The 5,913-nt window shown below is 37.1% G+C and overlaps 1 pseudogene; it reads left to right on the top strand.

Moving 5' to 3' along the window:
• The first annotated feature begins 1,101 nt into the window (after positions 1-1,101).
• Positions 1,102-5,398, top strand: LOC141910527 (uncharacterized; annotated as a pseudogene).
• Positions 5,399-5,913: the final 515 nt, after the last annotated feature.

Here is a 5,913-nt window from a genome sequence, read left to right on the forward strand (position 1 = left end):
AAGCTAAATCCGAAAATGTTTCTTCAGATGTACCTATCGCAAAAAACCTTGGACTGGAGTGGACTGTATCTGTCGATGAAATCGGTCTTCAGCGCGTGTTTATACCGGATAATGACGTCATTACTAAACGAGATGTTTTACGTCACTCATCGCGTGTGTTCGATCAACTTGGATTCGTCGCTCTCGAGTGTGTGTTTATTCAGGAAAGGGATGCGTATCACCCACATACCCTTGAGAGAGCCTTGGTTGAGAGCAACAACGAAATAGCAGGGGTATTGGTTCAAATGACGCCGATTCATGTTGTAGAATCAACTGGTCATAAGATATCAGCAGATGAAGAAAACAACACAGTAATAACTACAGTCGAGAATTTGGACGAAAGCAAAGAAAACAACAACACAGTAATAACTACAGTCGAGAATTTGGACGAAAGCAAAGAAAACAACAACACAGTAATAACTACAGTCGAGAATTTGGACGAAAGCAAAGAAAACAACAACACAGTAATAACTACAGTCGAGAATTTGGACGAAAGCAAAGAAAAAAACAACACAGTAATAACTACAGTCGAGAATTTGGACGAAAGCAAAGAAAACAACAACACAGTAATAACTACAGTCGAGAATTTGGACGAAAGCAAAGAAGAAAACAACACAGTAAAAACTTCAGTCGAGAATGTGGATGACAGAATTTTTACCGATTTACATGATGCCCAGGATCTAGGTAAGAAAGTTCTCATACCCGTACTCTAATGATGCATAGTTTTGTAGAAAGAGATGAAAATTCTCTAATTACTACGCATCTGTTATTTATATACATATTTATCATTAGTATTTATCTTATATTTACAGGTTTCGATGCACTTGCTATCAATTCGCCAATAAAACTCCGAGCGAAAAAACTTAAACCAGAAGGTAATGAATGATAACTGAAGAATATGTCACTTAACATAGATTGAATTATATATTTTATTAAAATTAAATTAAATTCGCCGCAATATCGAAATATCGAATGTCTATAATCGCCACAATATCGAAATTCGCCACAATATCGAAATTCGTCACAATATCGAAATTTGTCACAATATCGAAATTCGTCACAATGTCGAAATTCGTCACAATGTCGAAATTCGCCGTCCAAGTACGTTTAGGGAATGTGATGATTCACACTCTCGTGGGAATTGCTCTAATACCTATAGGCACTACAAGGTTCTCATCATAAATGTTTTCCAGCAACGATTTTGTGACTGATTGAGGGAGAGCCGATGGAATGCTGTGCAATATCTTTAAATCCTGCATCACAGTTTGGTAGCCATATTTTAACACAGCGTGCTCTATTGTCATTGCTTCCAACAACTTCAACTCTCTAATGAGATTAGAGACCTATAATAAAAAAATAAAATCATTCAAAATTTAAACAAATAAAATTTATCCAAAGGTTAATTAAACAGGAGTAGATTTATTTTTCTTGGACAGGTGTCTCATTGAGATACTGATATCACAATACTTAGTATCACAAATTGTTTTCCTGTATCTCAAATTTGTGGGCGGGGGGGGGGATTGTATGGGGGTACCCCTAGGATCGTTTTAGTTATCTTTTTTTATGCAGTGCAAATAAATCATTGTTTTTATATCAACTTTACACTGTTTAGCTCATTTGAATCAGAGAAAAGACAGGGGCAGATCCAGACGCGGATCCGTACGCGGCGCGCCCCTATTTTTTGCCAGAAAAAATCGCATAATGTTGTTAAAAAATCCTCTTGGTTGAGCTCGGATTCTGTATTCCTGACTCGCCATCGCGCTTCCAATCATTGTATCATTATCTAAGTATCTTTGTCACAGGGATATTATTGGTTTTGCAGCAGCGCGTCCGCGTGAACTGTCCGTGTACACGCAGTGGCGGATCCAGATGAAATAAAATTTATCCAAAGGTTAATTAAACAGGAGTAGATTTATTTTTCTTGGACAGGTGTCTCATTAAGATACTGATATCACAATACTTAGTATCACAAATTGTTTTCCTGTATCTCAAATTTGTGGGCGGGGGGGGATTGTATGGGGGTACCCCTAGGATCGTTTTAGTTATCTTTTTTTATGCAGTGCAAATAAATCATTGTTTTTATATCAACTTTACACTGTTTAGCTCATTTGAATCAGAGAAAAGACAGGGGCAGATCCAGACGGGGCGTACGCGGCGCGCCCCTATTTTTTGCCAGAAAAAATCGCAATTGGTGTAATCTACCACTACTTTTGGCCGTGTGCGAACTACCATTGGGATCAGTAAAAGTAACTGAAAATGCGTCTGTCATGTTTGAAATGATCGTTACTGTGGTGTCATGGCCTATACTTTCATCGATCATCCGTTCTCGCGTTTGTTTATTATTGTCTGCGGACGTTCGAAGTTGAAAGCGGTGAGTTTTAAGTTCAAATTCATACTTAAAATCAATGTTTCTTATTATATATTTATCAATTACTCGTTCTTAAGGTCCGTGGGAACCATGTGGTATATGATATCCATCACCAAACTTGTTATAATTCATGATTTGATGCTTGAAACAACTCGTGGACCGGCCCAACTGTCAAAATGCTAAAGAGGCAAGTGCCCGTGACGTCAGATAATTTATGCGCAAGAAGGGCGATGTGAAATGTTAACATTTGGAGGAACCATCTCACCATTTAGTTTCACTACGTGTCGGAGTTAGTTTTCGCGCAGTGTTTGATTTCACCCGCGGCAATTAAATAGGCCTGCTGAGCTTGCGTCAGTTTTCGCGCAGTACCGGTAATGTAAAACATTCTGTGATACGGTATTAGTTTTCACGGGTTATAAACTATATTTATCCACCAATGAAATATTTGAAAAATATAATTCAATATTTAATATGATTATCGAGCTCACGCATTATTAATAAATTATCGAAATGTTTTACATTTTGTCTTTTTCCTCATCATTTTTTCTGTATATTTGGATAGTTGTCCCTTCCAATTCTTTTCTCAGAAATAAAAACTAGATAATTTTATTCGTAGGCCTAAATGTCAAAAACAAGACCAAAATGTAAATAATAATGAAAGCTTCATTTTCAGATAAATACAGATTTCCGTGTACAGCGTACAAACAGGCCATTATTATTTTCATTCTCGAACAATTTAAGGTATACCGCAATGAGAGTATATTTTTTCATTCAATTTCTCATCCAAACTGTTTGATTCTTTCAATTTTCCACCGAGTCATTAAACATTTTTCTTTATTAGATTTAATTTTCAACAACTAGTTACAACAAAATCAAGGTATGGAACTGTGAAAGAATGAATTATATTCAAATGACTGAAAGGACTGAATTAAAAATCGTTTTTCATTTTTCGTGATGATTCGTTCGCAGAATAATACGTAAGACCATGATAAATTAGATTTAATTTTCGTATTTTCATATTTTCTTTTTTACTCAAATTGTTAAGTGATCTTAAATGAAGTTACTCATATAATTTTAAGCTGCAACTTCAGCTGATATTCTAGGCAATTCACATGAGTTGGTCACTTAATGATATATTCTAAAGGAGTTATCACTTATTCATCACTAAAGTTACAAATCTTACTTTAACTTGTATTGAATATCAGGCTTAAATTATCAAGACACAGCGTCCTTTTAACACGGTTTTAGGCACGGATATCCTTTTGTAGACATGAGCTTTAGTTTTGTTGTTTGAAAATTGAATCTGAACATATTTTCAATAACGACATCTACGTGAATATTTTTTCATGTACCAATTAAAAAGTTTTAAATTCTAGGAAAAAACGTGGTCCATATAGGCGGTCATATTCAGTCGATGCCTTAAAAAAGCGCTATCACTAGCTACATCAGGAAACAGCATAAGAGCTTCAGCACGTGTTTATGGCATCCCAGAGGCCACATTACGAGACAAATTGGCAGAAAGGTCTGTTGTCGGAGCCAAGAGTGGCCCACAGCCCATACTTGGCTTAGAGATTGAGGAACAGTTAACAACATGGGTAGAGAATATGGCAAAAATTGGTTATGGGCGAACAAAACAAGAATTATTAGATACAGTTCAGCGATGCCTCAACAAAGACGAAATGCAGACCCCATTTAAAGAAAATAGACCTGGCAAAGATTGGTTTTATTTATTCATGAAACGCCATCCGCACCTTGTAATTAAATCTACAGAAAATCTGTCGATGCCTAGGGCTCTATGTACGTCAGTAGATATCATCAGTACATGGTTTGCAAATTTTGAGAGAGAGATAACGAACCTGGATGGTGGAGAAGAATTGCTAAAGGATGGGTCTCGGATATATAATTTCGATGAAAGCGGTGTTTCTCTCTGCCCAAAATCCGGCAATGTCATTGGTATAAGAGGAAAGCCACTGTATAGCATCGTGAACGAGAATAGAACTCAGATTACTCTGGGTGCCTGTGTCAATGCAGTTGGATCTGTCATACCACCTATGCTTATATTTCCTGGTCAACGATTTCGATATAATCCAATTCTTGGTGCACCTCCTGGAACTTATTTCGGTTGTAGTGAGAACTGGTGAATTAATAATCCTCTTTTTTTATGGATGGATAGCCAATCATTTTGTTGCTAACATTCCGAAAAAGAGGCCAATATTGCTTCTTCTTGATGGCCATTCATCTCACATTGACCTTGAGATCAGTAAGTTGTGTAGGAATGAGGGGATTTACCTTCATTGTTTCCCACCACATGCCAGTCATATCATTCAGCCACTTGATGTTAGTTTCTTTAAGCCATTTAAAACAGCATGGAAAAAACATGTTAAGATTTTCCGGGATTCTAAGAATGGACAGCAAGTGACCAAACAGTCATTTTCTTCCGTAATTAACAATGCCTGGTTTGAAGCCCTAAAACCTTCAAATGTTACCAATGGCTTCCGTGCCACTGGTATATATCCACTTAATGCGCATGCTATCAAAGGAGAAAAGCTAGCCCCTTCCACGTCATGGGACGATGCTGCCTCAGCAACTATACAACTTAAGGCAAGGTCTCCACATAAAATTCTAAATGACCCACCAGAGGTAACCGCCTTGAGAATGTTTGAGGACGCACTATCTCCAGAAAAGGTCAATATTTACAATACGAGATTGGTTGAGGGATTTCACCTTTTAAACGATGCCGTCTACGATATTTGGAAAACACAAGAAAAAGCTAATGCTGTTTTGACAGAAAACTTGAATCCACCATCGGTGGATCAGCGAACCATTGACAGCGATCGAGAACCTTCCTCATCAACTAACGAAAATATTAAGAGTTCGTCATCATTTGATGAAACACTCAAATATCCAAAATTAGGAAAACGATTCAAAAACGATGACAAAAGAAAACTAGGGCTGACTTTCCATCTAAGCATCTTACTGGGGATCAAATGATGGCATTTTTCAACAGGAAGACTGACAGAGCAGACACAAAGAGGAAAACAGCAAAGAAAGGAATAGATGAGAACGTCTGCCAAAAATGCAGACAGAATTTCACAGCGGAATCAATTGAAGGAGGCGAGTGTGTTGGCTGTGACCACTGTCCTAGGTGGTTTCACAAAAAGTGCACGGATATTGGTTGTGACGAAGGCAACGAAAATGAATCGATTGATGACCTCGACTTCTGGTGCACATTTTGCATATGATTTTTTTTTGTAATGTAACATACATGAAATGTTCATGATGTTACGTTTCTCTTTTCCTCTCATACATTTCATGGCATCGTTTGTTAAACATACATGAAATGTTCATGATGTTACGTTTCTCTTTTCCTCTCATATGGCATCGTTTGTTAAACATACATGAAATGTTCATGATGTTACGTTTCTCTTTTCTTCTCATATGGCATCGTTTGTTAAACATACATGAAATGTTCATGATGTTACGTTTCTCTTTTCCTCCCATATGGC

The sequence above is a fragment of the Tubulanus polymorphus genome, chromosome 9 (genome assembly GCF_964204645.1).
Source record: "Tubulanus polymorphus chromosome 9, tnTubPoly1.2, whole genome shotgun sequence".
Taxonomy (NCBI): Eukaryota; Metazoa; Nemertea; class Palaeonemertea; order Tubulaniformes; family Tubulanidae; genus Tubulanus; species Tubulanus polymorphus.